This window comes from Balearica regulorum, chromosome 4 (genome assembly GCF_011004875.1).
Source record: "Balearica regulorum gibbericeps isolate bBalReg1 chromosome 4, bBalReg1.pri, whole genome shotgun sequence".
In the NCBI taxonomy this organism is placed as follows: Eukaryota; Metazoa; Chordata; class Aves; order Gruiformes; family Gruidae; genus Balearica; species Balearica regulorum.
This window is the reverse complement of record NC_046187.1, coordinates 32,072,521-32,087,275: the sequence shown is the minus strand read 5'-3', so window position 1 is coordinate 32,087,275 and position 14,755 is coordinate 32,072,521.

The following is a 14,755-nucleotide window of genomic DNA, read 5'->3' as shown; positions in this document are numbered from 1 at the left end:
CTGTGCATGCCACCTACAGTCTGCCTGGCCTTCAGTAGGAGAAGTATGAGAGTCAGAGTTCTTCCCGTGGTGGCTAACCCTGCTTTTCAGCAGGGAGATTACACTGTGTCGCCTGTCTGAGCCAACGCCCTGAGACATTTCAACACGTAAGTCATTGCACAGGGCAGATGCACTTTAAATCCTGCACTGCAGGTCCCCTCAGCTCGTTTTGGCTTTGTAGAAAACTCTCTGGTCCAGTTGTGATAGCTCATAATGCTGACATTTCTCCTTTGGAAACTGGGTTGAACTCTCCGCTTCCTTACTTACAGCTGTAGCTTGGAAGATCCAAAAGAGCCCGAGCCAGTGATGCAGGAGAGCCCTTCCAAAGCTGCCCGCTCCACCCCAGTGAGCTGCCACGGCTGGCAAGGTGCTGAGGAGCAGCCACGCAGCACACACGGCAGGTAGGAAAGGGCAGATAAGGTCTAGGTCCTTTTATTGTCCTCCTCTGTTCTTCTAACATCACGTTACATCTCACAAGCACTAAGGATCCTCCAGCTGATCCTGCCCAGAAAAGCAGAAAGCCTCCCTGGTTTTGGGAGGAAGGAGCAGAGAAACGTGTGCAGTTTGTACAGACTGCTAGTAATTCAGCCAGGAATCTGAAGTCAAGTTGTTTTTTGGCACAGGTTTAGTGATGGTTACTAATTACAATTAACCGTTATTGTCTATTAAGTGCTGACAGACATGAAAGGAGACAGTGCCACCCCCAAGCATGAATAACAATCAAATAAATCAGCAGCTGTTGCCAATAATCTTGATCCCAGGTGCTAAGGTGCAGCTGAGGTACAGACTTGGGCTTGATGAAGACCCTGCAGACAGTGCTTGGTTAGCATTGCTGAGATGTAGGAGCCAGGAGAAACCCTTGTATTTCTCTTCATAAGATAATTCTGTGGTGTTTACAAGAATAAAATGTAATTTCAAGAAATGGCAACCTTTTGAATCCTGGCTCTGAGAATGCGTTTGGGGAGACAGACAAGCTAACTAAGAAGGTGATTTTTTTTCTTTTAGTACTTCAAATCATGCCTGTTACATGAACTAGAAAACTGCAGGACTGAAGCTGGCACAAAAGTTTGTCTGATTTTTCTAAGATATATAATGTGTGTGTGGGGCTTTTGCATTTAGGTATGGTGTAGAGCTTTAAATCTTCTTCATAAAAATGATGTAAAAATAGTAGCAAACTATAAAGCAGACACCATGGCAATATCGGTGTAAGCATCAAGAAAATCCTTAAACTACCTTAAGCCTTTAAATGACTTCTTACAAAGCAGTTTGGACTGCAATGTAAGTAACTGTAGTGACGCTTGGTGCTTCTTCAGGTTAAAGCCCTCTGAATGCTCCTAACACCTCTGAATTACAGTTCAGGCTGCTCTGTGTAGTTGCTTCCGAAAGAAAATGAATGTATTTACCACTGAATTGCTGTCCTACTGCTGGTGTTCGTTTCTCTCACTCTCAGATTCTGCAGATGCCTTGTTTCTATCAAATGTTTAATAGTGACATTAATATACTGACAGATACACCCAAGTATGATACAATTTACTAGAGCTGATGGGGAAATGTTCTCAGACCTACACTTGCAAAATGTAGTTGGTTTATAGCTTTCATGATTGCTGTTCTTGAGAACTTCACCTCTCTGAGAGTGCTGATAGACAATTTTCCCTTCCATTCGTTCCTCTACTTATCATAATAGATACTTTCAGCACAGATCAGTGAACTGTAAATCTGAATAGACTCCTCAGCATTTCATACAGTAGAAGAGAGGCATCAAAGAGTTCAAGTTTGTAACAAAGCTAAAATAAATTATAGCACAGATATCTTGCTAAGGTGGATTTCAAGTTCCAGACCTTCAATGTCAGAGCCAAAAAACCTCCTCAGGCCAAGTTTTTATATCTGCCTACTGCTGTGCTTTGGGTAGTAGGCTTTAAAATGAGTGATACACTGGATGGACCTCTGAAATTCTCATTTAGATAGATTCCTGTCAATGCAGAGTGATGTTTAGTGAGTGTTTAGCAAGTGACGTTTAATGGTGGAGTGTAGAATCACCATGCATGCACACAACAGAACTTCTGTGTATATACGAGGTACAGCAGACTAACAGTGCGCCCAAAAATTTGTTAAGGGTTTAGCCAAAAGCCAAAGCAGCTATTCCCCACCTGTGTTGCATCTTAGATTGTTCATGGAAAACTTAATTGTGGAGTTGACTTAGTTACAGTTTCAAGCCACAGAGCATGATGTACTTAAGATAGGACTACGGTCTGTGGTTTTTGCTACTTTTACTACTAGCTTCTAGTGCTGACAGCTTTTGCCATTTGATTATATGATAGCTACAGCTTTTCTTGTGAAAGTTGAGGTAGGTAACTTCACACTTATGAAAACTGCATAGTACTGCCTAAGCATTTAGGATATGCTGTGGTGACATCCAATTTCGTGTCATCACAGGCATTCAGCTTGCATAAATGTTGCCCCTCTTTACACAATCTCTTTAATAGTGGCATTGCTGCTAATGAACAAGGCCTGTAGATATTAATTTTCCTGGACTTGGAGAGTAATCAGATCTAGGGGATTCCAGTTGATCAGGATCTCATTTGAACTGCCAATGCGTTTTTCTACCCTGTGCTCCTACAGAAATGAGCATAAACATGAGCCAGAACTGCAGCAGTTCAGCTGTGTAGGGCTTTTTTCAGATATTCAACTGACAGCAAGAATCATCTTTATGTACTTTCAGTATTTCTTTATGAAGCAACCAATTTGTTTCTGTTGGAGATCATTAGGTAAAAAACTCACTGGTCCAAATTGAAGGTAATAGTCTCTGAAGGCTTTGCAAAGAGCTGTGATGAGTATAGAGTTGGCAGCCACTGAACTTTAAAAAAGAGAGATGGAAATTGCTGGACCCAAACATCCAGATGACCTTTCAGTAAAGTCAAGTCATAGAAAACTATCCCAAAAGTTTGGAGAGAGAAGAGGAAAGCTCATATTTCACAGCAATGCCACGAATACAAGAGGTTCCAAGGTGTTAATGCGATTTCTTGTCTGAGAGTCCTCTTATTACAGACAAGAGCTTCTAGCCACTTTAAAACTCCTGGGTTAATTTCCCACAGCCTTCTGCTTTGTCCCATTTATGCCAGTAGAAGTTGTGAACCATTTTAGAAGAGCTCAGATGGTAATGCTTTGCACCCAGTTTGCCTCTGGTGACCCAGCTTAAGACGCTGGTGGTATTTAATGGACAGGCAATAGAGTGCAAACCATCAGAGATTCAAATGGTGACCTGACAGAGCAATCCCGGGGCTGCTCTAACAAAGACCGAGAGGAAGACGAGGACCTCTTTGCGCAACAGAGCTCAGGGCAGCACAGGCTGAGTGAAGCTGGGCGATGCAATCTGGCAGCAATCCTGTGGCATCCGGCTGTGAGACCAGAGTGGGATGTAAGTTGGTGGGGCTGCTCGAAGTCGTGCTGGGATAGCTGATCACAGCCTGACTAGCTCTGAGGATCTGGGCACTGCAGGGTGGGTGGAAATCCTCCGTGAGCCTCAGCAGTGAAGAGCTCAGGCCAAAAAGCTTCAGTGTTGCTGTAGATTCTCTGCCTCTGTCCCTGTTCAGCTCCCAAAGGAATGCTTAAGCAGCAAAGATTAAGCTTAATCAAGTTATGTGAGCCAGTAAACTTTGCTGCATTTCTTGTGGCCCTACCACAATGATATACTTCTGAAATATTTTGCTTAAAATCAAGGCAAGGATTTATAATTCTTCTAGCATGGTATCTCCTCTTCACCTCTTGAACTTGCTGCTCCGTGACTCAGGTGGACTCGGGACTGCTTGCCATGTACACCTGTGAGAAATATTATGATCTGCACAGCTTTCACTTGACCTCAGGCTTCAGAAGGAATGTCGGGATCGGACCCTGAATATCTGAATTAAAGGCTTAACGTTGAAAAGCGCACCACTGAAGTGGTCAGAAGGTCTGTGGGGTGCACAAAGCAGGCTATTGTGCACTTAGACCCTTGTGTTAGCTTTCCATCTGTTGCCAGCAACCAAGGCTGAAAGAAAATGCTTGCGTTGCAGGTAACAGCATGAAAAATAATCTGGGGTGAGGAGTAAAGAAGCAAAACTCCTTGTTAAAAGCTCAGTTTTGCAGAAGCTGACCTTTCTACCTCATTTCTACAAGTTCAGAGTAATGAGAGAAACAGTGAGCTCACCCAGTTCCCTTACTGTTGCAGTGTCTGCAATCCTTGCTGTCTTTTATACATGGTACTTGTAACAATTATAAAGCTTTAAGAAAGATAGGGCTTCAATTCTATAGATGCTCTCAGGGACACATCTCTCTTGATCCCGGCCCTCGCCAGCCCGTGCTTCCCATCTCATCGTGAGAGCAGGAGGAAGGGCTTGTGTCCCAAGGTGCTGCGGCTCCCAGGCATCTTTCTTCATGATTCACACAGAAACATTTAATTTATAGAACTGACATATTAACTCCAGTGGTCTAAAAGAATAAATGACTAATACTGTAGAATCGTTCGCTCAACAATAGGAATGTTTTCCCAAAGATCTCTTTTTAATTGAAGCCATTTGTCATTTCGAATGTAGAATGTATTCATTAGAAAGCAGCACCTCAGAGGGGACTGGAAAGCTCAGGAAATTAGTAACAGGGTACAAAGCCTTTTGCCTCCAGGTTGCCAGTTTCAAATCTGGCCATGTCGCTATTGATCAGAAGAAGTCATTACAGGCTGACAGATGTTTGGCTGCTTATATAGAAGTGACCTTGTCAGATTAGTCAAATTCTTTGTTAAGAGATACGTCCATACTCGCACACGCACAAAAATCCTCATTAGCACCTTGTTGGTAGTCCTTACAGCATCAGTAAGGACAGGGCAAACTTGTTTATGCAAAATTCGAACAGAGGATTTCTGAGCTGTGTGAAGGTTGATTGAAACATTTTTCAAAGCATCTCATGATGCGCTTTGAAATTTCCAAGTTGATTCTATGCTGCATATTTTAAAATGAATTCTTCTTACAATATTTGCCATGCTTTGATCAATATGAGATTTATTTTCTTTAAGAATCTGAGAACTGAGGGGTTTTTTTTAGAATCATCAATATGTTTATTAACAGTAAAACATGTTCTTAGAAAACAAAAATGCATCTGAAATAATAATAAGAAAAACCCCTAAAACAAACCCAACACCCAGAAGTACTGCATACATTTTATTTAGTACCTTTCAGAGTAAGGCCCAAAATATTCTTAGTCCTGCGCTGTGTGTATTTTGCAGATTTTGCTGACTGATATTAGGGGAGACAAAAATCTTAAAAAAATCACCACGGACACTTTAGCTCAGTCTGCAGTAGCTCATATTTGTATTTTGAATTAAACCCTAGCTCTGTGGACCACGATGGCCACCAATGGTGAAAGCAGAAATCTCCCTTCACAAGGCTCCGCTACCTCTTCAGCATCACCCTCGTCTTTTAAACTCACCCAGGGCAATCATTTGGGAGAGTGTAGATGGGAATTTTTCAAATGCAGGCTCTTGGAGGGATTCCTTTCCTGTGTCCTTTTGAAGATGCTATGAGGAAGATAATTCAGCTTGGAACAGGGCTTCAGCTGCTGGCCCCCCAACTGGGGCTCAGGGGGACTTTAACCAAGTGAAGGGGAGAGCTGGGGCTCTGGTGGAGGTGAGAGCCTGTGCAGAAATAATCTGCATGGGAGGTGCACCCCGTTGCTTCTCAGAAGCAGAGGAAAGAAAATGCCAGAAATCCAGTGGGAGCTCAATTTGCCATAGGGAAGAAAAGGTTGGGTTTTGTGAGCTTTGCAGCTCGTGCTGCAAATTGAGTTTGAGACAGAAAAATTGCTTTGGGGTGTTCATACTTTTTACATCACCAGCAATAAATATCAAAGCTGGTTTGATAACTTTGTTGGCAGTAAAATTGCAGGTGACATTGGTCTGTATTGCAAACAGCAGGTAAAGTGTCTCTTGGTCAGTGAGGCGGGCAGGCGAGAATTTGTGCTGTTGTCTTTTTGATTCGGGGCCAAATCCTGCTTTTAGGGGACTGAATCAGGTTTTTCCTTGAGTTAAACTTGCCTCTATGCAGGGGATTTGCACCAGGTCTTCTTTAACCCGTTGTAACTTCTCCGCAAGGGTCTTACTGGGTGCTGAGTGCGTTAAAGAAAAGCTTTGGGCTGGGCTGGATTGCTCTGAGAAAGACCAAATTTTTGGCACACCTTGTTGTATCCTTTAAGCAACTACAGCATGTGACTTTGGCTCTTTCCGTGTCAAGAACATTTGTTGTAAAATGCCGCAAGGATATGGGAAGGTGTGCCAAGGCTTCTGTGTACCTTCAGCCATTCTCAAGGTGATGAGAATATAAGGGTGCTTGCATCACCAACTTAAAAATGGCAAGTTAGCCTTTTCGGAGTGCAGAACAGCACATCCTATTCAAGTCCTGGGCAAAAAGATAACGTGCTGTATTTTAGAGTTAAGGATTATGAATCAGATCGTTAAAATAAAAAGACGAGCAGATATATAATGTCACAACACTTTAGCCACCAAACCTGGCTGATTTGATTTTTCTTATCAATGAGGAGCTTTAACCTGCCTGATATACTTTTTCTTTAAGATCTAAGTAATATTGGCTCTGCAAGTAGTAATATTTCAGTATGTGTATTTTAAAATGTGGCTTGCCTTCAGGTAACATCAGCCGTAAGTAAAGCACACCGAGTACTTAGGACCCCACAAATGTGACCTTCTGCTTGTATCCCAGTAAGACGGAAGGCACCAGCCCATAGCAGGCCTATGGATTTCATAGGTGTCTAAAAGGGAAAATAAAAAGACAGATGTTTCAGTGTATTTCAATGGAAAAAAGGTAGAATCAACAGGCAGCTCTAAATTCATGATTGTGGTGATTAATATTGCATTATGGACCTGCATATGTGCCTCAGGCTTTTATGGGCTTGTAATTACATTAGTAGATATTGCTTTGACCTAGACATAACTGTGCGGGTTATTTACTATGATTCTTTGGCCTGAGATAAATAAAATACAATGAAAACACAGTATGTGTTTTCACACCTGTCAAACACTGTATGCCAAACATGTATCTCACAACATACAGAATAGGGAGTCCCAGATGACAAAAGAAACAAAGATGCCATTTCAGGGTGGATCCGTGAACGGGAATATTGGTGGTTTCATGAAGGTAACTGTACTTGTCTTTCTGTGATGGTGTAGCTAAACTGAAGTTTGTTCTACTGGTCTATGCCACCAGCCTTCCCAGACACACCGTGTCCTGATGGACTCGGGGAACTTAGCCTGTCTCAAGGCAGCGGGCCAAATTAACTTCAATCACCACTGAAGGCGTTTCAGAATAACCTGGCTAACTTTTCGAAGTGGGCTCAAAGCCTTCCCACAGCCTAGAAAAGCTGCTTAGCTGGGATGTTGCAATGAAGTAATTGGGCAGCAACTCTCTAAACTGTTCCAAAATAATCATGAGTGTTTGTAAAGCAGATGAAAGCCTCTGAGCAGTCCAGCAGAGATGTGTCAGAAGGTTAAAGTAGCAAGACGCATGATTTGTTTAAGACTTTCCTTCCATGTGTATTAATTTTGTTTCTTCCTTGCATAAAAAATGAAACAATACCTTGAAACAAAACCTGAAAACAAAAGGCTAAGAATTCTCCAAGGTCAAAATGAAAGACTTTAAAAGTCTTGCAAAAATATAATACTGCTGTTACAAAAGACATTTAGAAAAAGACTATATAAGGACAAAAATTTTAAAAGAAAGCATAAGTGGTCAACGAGTACAGCTTTTTTAGTATTGTTTCAGCTAGACCCGATTGTCAGGCAAAGGTAGCCATGCAGTAAATGAAAACAAACAGTGGATATGAAGGATTAAAATTTCAAGGAAAAGAAAAGAGAAACCTGTAGCACAGCTTGAAGGCACAGCTATTAAAGCTAAGATGATTTTTGAAGCTACAGGTAGATGCTACACCCCAGGAGATACTGACACACAGAAGGGAAAACTAAGGTTTGCTGACCAAATAGCCTCCCCTCCAAAAAAAAACCCCCCACCCAAAACCCCCACAAACCCAATCACCAATTGTGAGAGTTTATGTAGTGGGTGGCTTCACTTCCACTTGTCCTTTGCTTCCCATCAGGTTTCCTTTTCAGATCAATAAATACACTACATATTCAAAGTGTAAACACCTGATTTTATTTTCTTGGCGATTTCTTTGCATTGCCACAAGGCCTCCAAAGGCCGAGTCGGAGAAAGACGTAAAGTCTGTGTAGCCTGAGCTACAACCTCTTGAGGCAGGGAACCAGCTGTCGGTATGACCAAGCCGGACTTTGCAGGCCAGGCAAAGAGAGAGGCAAAAGAAAGGAGCGTTGTGCCGCTCGCTGCTTCGGCCAGTGCTGCTTTAGCCTGTTTCTACCCCTGCAGCGTCCTGGGGAAGGTGCTCCCTTCGGCAGGCGCTGTCCCTTCCCCTTCACCCTTCCCAGGGGAAAGGTGGCCAGGAGCCCTGGGCTGGGTGTCTCTGGGACCTACACAGCAAAGTGCTCTTTGCACGCACATACGCTTTCTTGAACCGTGGCTGAGTGCAACTAATCGCTCTTTAATCTTACTAACCTATTTGCCTCAGCCGTATGTTGGGGTTAAAATTCCTGCTGATAAGATTAAGTGCTCTCTTGGACCGGGGCCTACATAAATAATAATGCTATTTCCACAGTTGCACTCATTAGAATAAAATGTAAAAAAGGATGCCGGTCTTCCTGCTGTGGGATGACAGCCAGCTGCTAATTGTTTGTGATCAGAAAGAAGGGGGGTTTTTTTTGCGGTCCTTTAGGGGTTCATGTGTGTTGATATAATTACAGTTTATGCTTGCACTGAACTCAACTGTGTTTATCTACAATGTTTGAGCTAGATTTTTACCTTTTGAACGCTGGCTTCTGCACGTGAACTCAAGGTTATATTAACCACAGGTTTTGTCTTTAGCTTTCTTACAAGGTTGTATTTTTAATCTGAGTGGCACCTGCTGTAAAATCCTTCTGAATGGCAAAGATAGTCACACCTCAGATTTAATCCCCTCATTATAAATCTGACGTGTTTTCCCCATTGTCACACCATTTGTGACTCATTGGTCCTTTCTGCTGACAAGCAATCCGTTATATTACGATGAGTCTGAGAAGTACAATGACATCGTTCTAGTCATCTTTATTCTTACAATCCATTAGCAAATTCCGGAGAAACAAAGTGGCTAAGTCTGTTATTTTACTGAATAATGTAAGAAGCAACACCTGTTAGAGACTGAATGTTGAAATTGTGACTTTAATCTTTGGAGGTGCTCTGTGCCCTGCCACCAGCTTAGGCACAACAAACCTGCAGCACAAGCTTAGTTTTAGGTACACCTGCGATTGTCCCGTAGTGACGAAATGCTTTCGTTGCTTTAACCTTGTGTTGGCAGACCAAGGAGACCCTTGGATGCAACCAACGAAGTTTGGAAAGTCTTCCGAAGCAAATCGTGTATCGAGATAAAACACTCAAGAGTAGCTTTCCAAGTAAGAAGCGTCTTGCATAGAATAACGTAGGTGTGTCTGAAACCACTTTTGATATAAAGTGTACGATAACATGTGTGATACAGATACATTAACTTTTCCAGCACTTTCCATCTGTTTGAATGCTTATTTTTTAAAAAAACCTATTTCCTTGTAAATCACTCTGCTGGCAGATGGGAGAAGGGTGGAATGGAGGAGTACTTATTTTTTCCTGTTTCACGAAAGGTACGCAGGGATTGCTTTGAAAATCTTGACAGAAAGGCTATAATCACAAGAGGAGTCTGGCTGACTGGGGAGCAGTGCTTTGCCAAATGAGCTACGTAGGGCACGCCTGCATATGTCAGGTAAGACTTGTCTCTGATGCCATTCCCAGTTGTGTGTGTCATGAGTTATCTTCGCTGTTCCCGAGTCGTGCACTGTTAAGATAGAAATGCAAATTTCCTGATGTCTTCTGGAGGGCCATGGAGGGAAGAAAGTGAGGAAGGGAATCAAAGGGAATATATTATTGGTGACAGCAACTATACCAAGTGAGAGATGCAAGCACGAACCGAAGATCTAGTTAATGAGAGCATGTGAGGGAAAGCAGGCCACCACACACGCTAAACCTGCGGCTGGGGGAGGGGGTGGGGGGAGAGGCACTTGGAGGAAAGAAAAAAATAGAGTTCCTCTGGAAATATTTCTGATAGAACAACCCTGGCCTTCCCAGCAAGCAGCACCCACTTCAGCTGGCACCATCAGAAGCTCTCTAATCCTCTTATTCCTCTTGGTATGTTCCTCCTCTAGAGCAGAAGTGCTCTCTTCCTTTCCTAAATCTCTGCAACCCTCCTGTTCTCCAATACCGATGCTAAAAAAGATCAAAGCTTGGTGCCATTTTGACATTGTGAAATGAATTACCTATAATGGTAAGGACTTTTCTTATAGTTTCCAGTTCTTTACTATTGTATCTTCTAATGTTTTCAGAACAAAATGTTTTCTTTATTAAAAAAAAAGAGCTTCCAAGTAAAATAATTTTCTTCCTAGAATATTTCTTTCCTAGGGATTTCAAAATTACCATGTTCCATTGTAACTCCCATTGAAGCCATGACAGACTTTGAATTACTTGAAGCCATTGCCAAATAATATTTTCATCCTTTTGCCAGGCCTCGTTCAGACTTGTAGCGAAACAGCAGCAGAACAGATCTCGTATTATACATTCATCCCAGACACTCTTATGCAAGACTTGTAAACAAGAGTGTGTGTCCTCATCTTGGCCTGTAACTTCACTTCACTGCTGGTTTAGTTTATTTTTGTTAGGTTATCATCACAGCTCTGCTTTTTTTTCTTTCCCTAGAGGCTCAAAAACCATATCGAAGCAGCACAATATCACAGTACCGCTGTTCTCACGGTAGGTACTTTGGGGAATGCTTGGTACCACTGTTTTGCAGTTGTTATCTTCCTAATGTAAAATTTCCAGACCTCTTAATTTATACATTTATGCAATATATATAAGCACACACACACACCCCCACCCTCTACCAATCGTTCGTTGTATTTAACTAGTATTGGCACTCTTTCATCTATGATTAAGGTGATCTTCTATGATCAATACAGCCTCCAGATGAACATTTTACATGCACTGATTTATTAGCGTCTCTCCACAGAGGTCTTGCCTTTGTATTCTCTACTCTGTGACATTTAGGACTCCTTCAAAATATTCTGAAATTGTAAAATACCCAACCAAGATTACCAAAATTATCTGCGCAAGCATTATTATCATAAGTGAGATGGAAAACTAGATATATAGTACGTACTGTCTTTTTCTGTATTAGGAATATTGCTTAAAGTTTTGTTTTCTCTACTTCCAAGCAGAAACAGAAAGTTTGGTGTTTGAATATATGGAATGTGTTACAAAGCAGGAGGGCTTAAATATTTTAGAATCAGGCCAGCAAGTGATGCTTGGGTGCAGGACTTTCAAAACCACAGATGGGACTTCTAGTGGATGCACCCATCGTACCTTTGAAAACCTTTGCCTTGAAATTAACTGTTAGAAACTTACTTCATCAATACTTAAGGTTCCATTCTCAGTCTTCATAGTGCTGAAACAAGTTATGTCCTGAATTGTGGGAAGAAAAACATTGAAATTTTAATGAATGGCTTTTATGAATGCATGCAATGTATCCGTCTCACTCATATTGCCGTGCTCTCCGAATGTCTCACCTGATGAGTCTGGAGTCCAGGAATGTGCTGATAAGTTTAACAGCACGGTACCATCAAACAAGACCTACAACAAAAATTACAAGTGTCTTCAAGGGGAATAGAAAAATAAGACTTCAAATAAAAAGTTGTATTGAATTTGGATATGTAATTACATATATAAGTAATTTTAGAAATTTAGGTGAGTGAATTATAAATCATAATGGAAAGAGAGTAATACATAAATCCTCTTTAAATTTTACTTTTAAAGTCTCTAGTGACACTTTGCTTTCGGATCAGTTAAGAATGACAGCATGTGTAGGTGAAAGCTCTTTTTTCCCACTCTAGTAAGGAAAGTAATTTCTAAGATTCTATTTGACAGCAATTCTGACAAAAAGAGAAGACAGGTCAGTTGAAATGAATTAGTATTTCATACTGAGAAACAATACAGTCATTCTACCAGGAGACTGTTTGAAAAATAAAACTCATGTTGGACAGGAAGGAATAGCTCCTTAGATGATCAGATTTTTGAAGAGCAGTCATTCATTTGAAATACTACTGACTTCAATGAGCCCCTTTCTCTTAGTCTGATAAGAAATGAGTTTGCGCTTTGTAGCATTTTTAACACAAACAGAGTGAAATCATTAGATGATTTTTAAAAAAGGCTCAAATAAAAAACTCTGTGTAATTTTTATCCACTTGTCCGATCCCAGTAATCTTGTACTTCACATGAAGTTAACATTCAACTAAACTGAGACTTCTGGTAGGATGTAATCTGTTTCCGCAAGCATCCTACTGCTCAGAAAAACTGCAAACCTTTCTGGCATTTGCTCAAACTGCTCGAGTTTTCCTGCTTTTCAGCATGACTGTCTCTTGAATGGGAGCATCAGGCTGGTTGGGTTTTTTTCCTGAGCCCAGTAAGCACAGACTAAAATATTCCTCCAAATCTAGTGGAAGAGTCAGTACATGTCCTTAGTGGACCTAAGGACTACTTATAGTTCCTTTAAAGTAATTGGAAACTGAAATGGAAGAAGAGGGGGAAAAGGTCGAAGTTGAGCTTGCAGGACTGAGGCATTATTTTACTGCTGTACGCGTAGTCCCTCATCACTGAACACGCGTCAGGGGTCCGGTAAGAGTGCGGTGACAGAGCCAGAGACTTCTAGGCATGAACCGAAGGCCTTCCAGATAAACTTGTAGAGGAAAAAGAAATGATATAGCACAACTGACAGAGCTGATCTGCTGGAGAAAAGGGGGTTTGTCTCCAGCTCCCCTTCCGAGCAAGAGCGTGGTGGCAGGCAGCGGGACGGGACTTGCTGACCGCCAGCAGCGGCAGAGCGCCCCTTGAAATGCTCACAGCTGCAGCTCTGCTTCCACAGGGAACTCCCCACAGGCTGCCTAGCGAGAATGGCTGTAATGCATTACAAGAAAATCCACATTTTAGAAAAAGCCAAAATGCATAGACAAAACACCCTCCAGTTCTAGCAGCCTTACCCTGCTGGGGACGCGAGGTGTCTACGTGCGCTTTCTCCTCCCTAAACACACGACTGGATTAGAAGGTGGCTGGGGGTGATGATTTCAATTGCCTCTTGCCAACAGCAGAATGTCTGACTGCCTTATTTTTCATACAGTTTCTAAAAGAAAAATATATACAAATCATTTTCCAGACAGCGGATAAAAAAATCTCTTAAATTTAAATGTTGAGATGCTAGGAAATACAATTGCTAACTGGAACATAAAAATGTTAATAATTTTATAATCCTCTTTTAATGTGGAAATACATGAATTTGAATAAAAATATCTTCCTAGCTAAGAAATTGTGCCCTTCCTAATTAGCAATCACAAATCCGTCTGTCAATTCCACATATGAAACAAGTATCAAGCTAGAAAGCAGTCTTGTAGTTCCCACTCTTCTCTCTTTTGTGCATTTGTAATTTGAATGCAGAAATCCTTTTGTGTGAAAATCGCTAATAACAGCATCAACATATTTTCTTTTTAACACAGGTATAAACCTATACCCACAGAAACTGCAGTTTTGGTGTTCACTTATAATGTGTGTCAAGAACTCCAGCTATTCTGCAGAGTATTACTGAAAGAACCAATTACCGGTCACTTTCTTCTTTTTTTTTTACTACATTTTACCTTGATCAGAAGCTGATGGCTCCTGTTTTGGACACGTCAGGGGGAGAGGGGAAGGGAAGGATAAATCCTCTGCAAAATAAATTACCCCCGTGGGAATTCTTCTCTCTTAACAATGTTTGTGGATCTAGTTCACTCCTTCCCTTCTGAGAAAGTGGTATTGCAGAACGCGGCAGCTCCCGTGCATCGGCTCCCAGCAAGTTCAGGCTACAAAGGCTGGGAAGGTGGAAATACCAAATTCAGATGGAGTCAGTCCTGAAAACTGCCGAGCAATCAGGCCCGGGTTGAGCAAAGCACATGCTTAACTACGAGCAACTTCAGAGTCACATGGCAGATAAGAAAGCAACTTATGTACTGAAAATTTTATCACCTGCTGAAGTGCTTTTTTGGACAAAGTCCAGGGGTGTCTCCACCTTGCAGGACTGAGCACCCCATGTGACTCGCTCACCTGCTCAGGTCTGAATCCAAACCTGCTGAAGGCCAGGAAATGGCCTCTCGCTGTTGATGGACACTGTTAATGTTATCTCCATCAGCTCCTGAATAGGGCCCTCTCACGGCAGCATTTTTTCTCAGCTTTCCTGAATACTTCGTAGCTTGAATTTGAATAATGATGGAGATTTCAACACACTTTTATTATTCCCATCTCTTAACTGAAATCTCCTAAAATTTCCACAATATTATTCCATTACTTCAGTCAACCATTTCTTCCCTATTAGCTAGGTCTTCATTAATGCATATCCCTCATACCTTTTCACCTCTTTTCTCTTCTGGATGACTGATATAAGATAACAGTTCATTAACCCTGCCATTATAAAATTCTGGTTAATTTGGCTATCCCTCTCATTTATCAGTGGACCTGCTTTTCCCTGGTTCTTCTTTTATGTC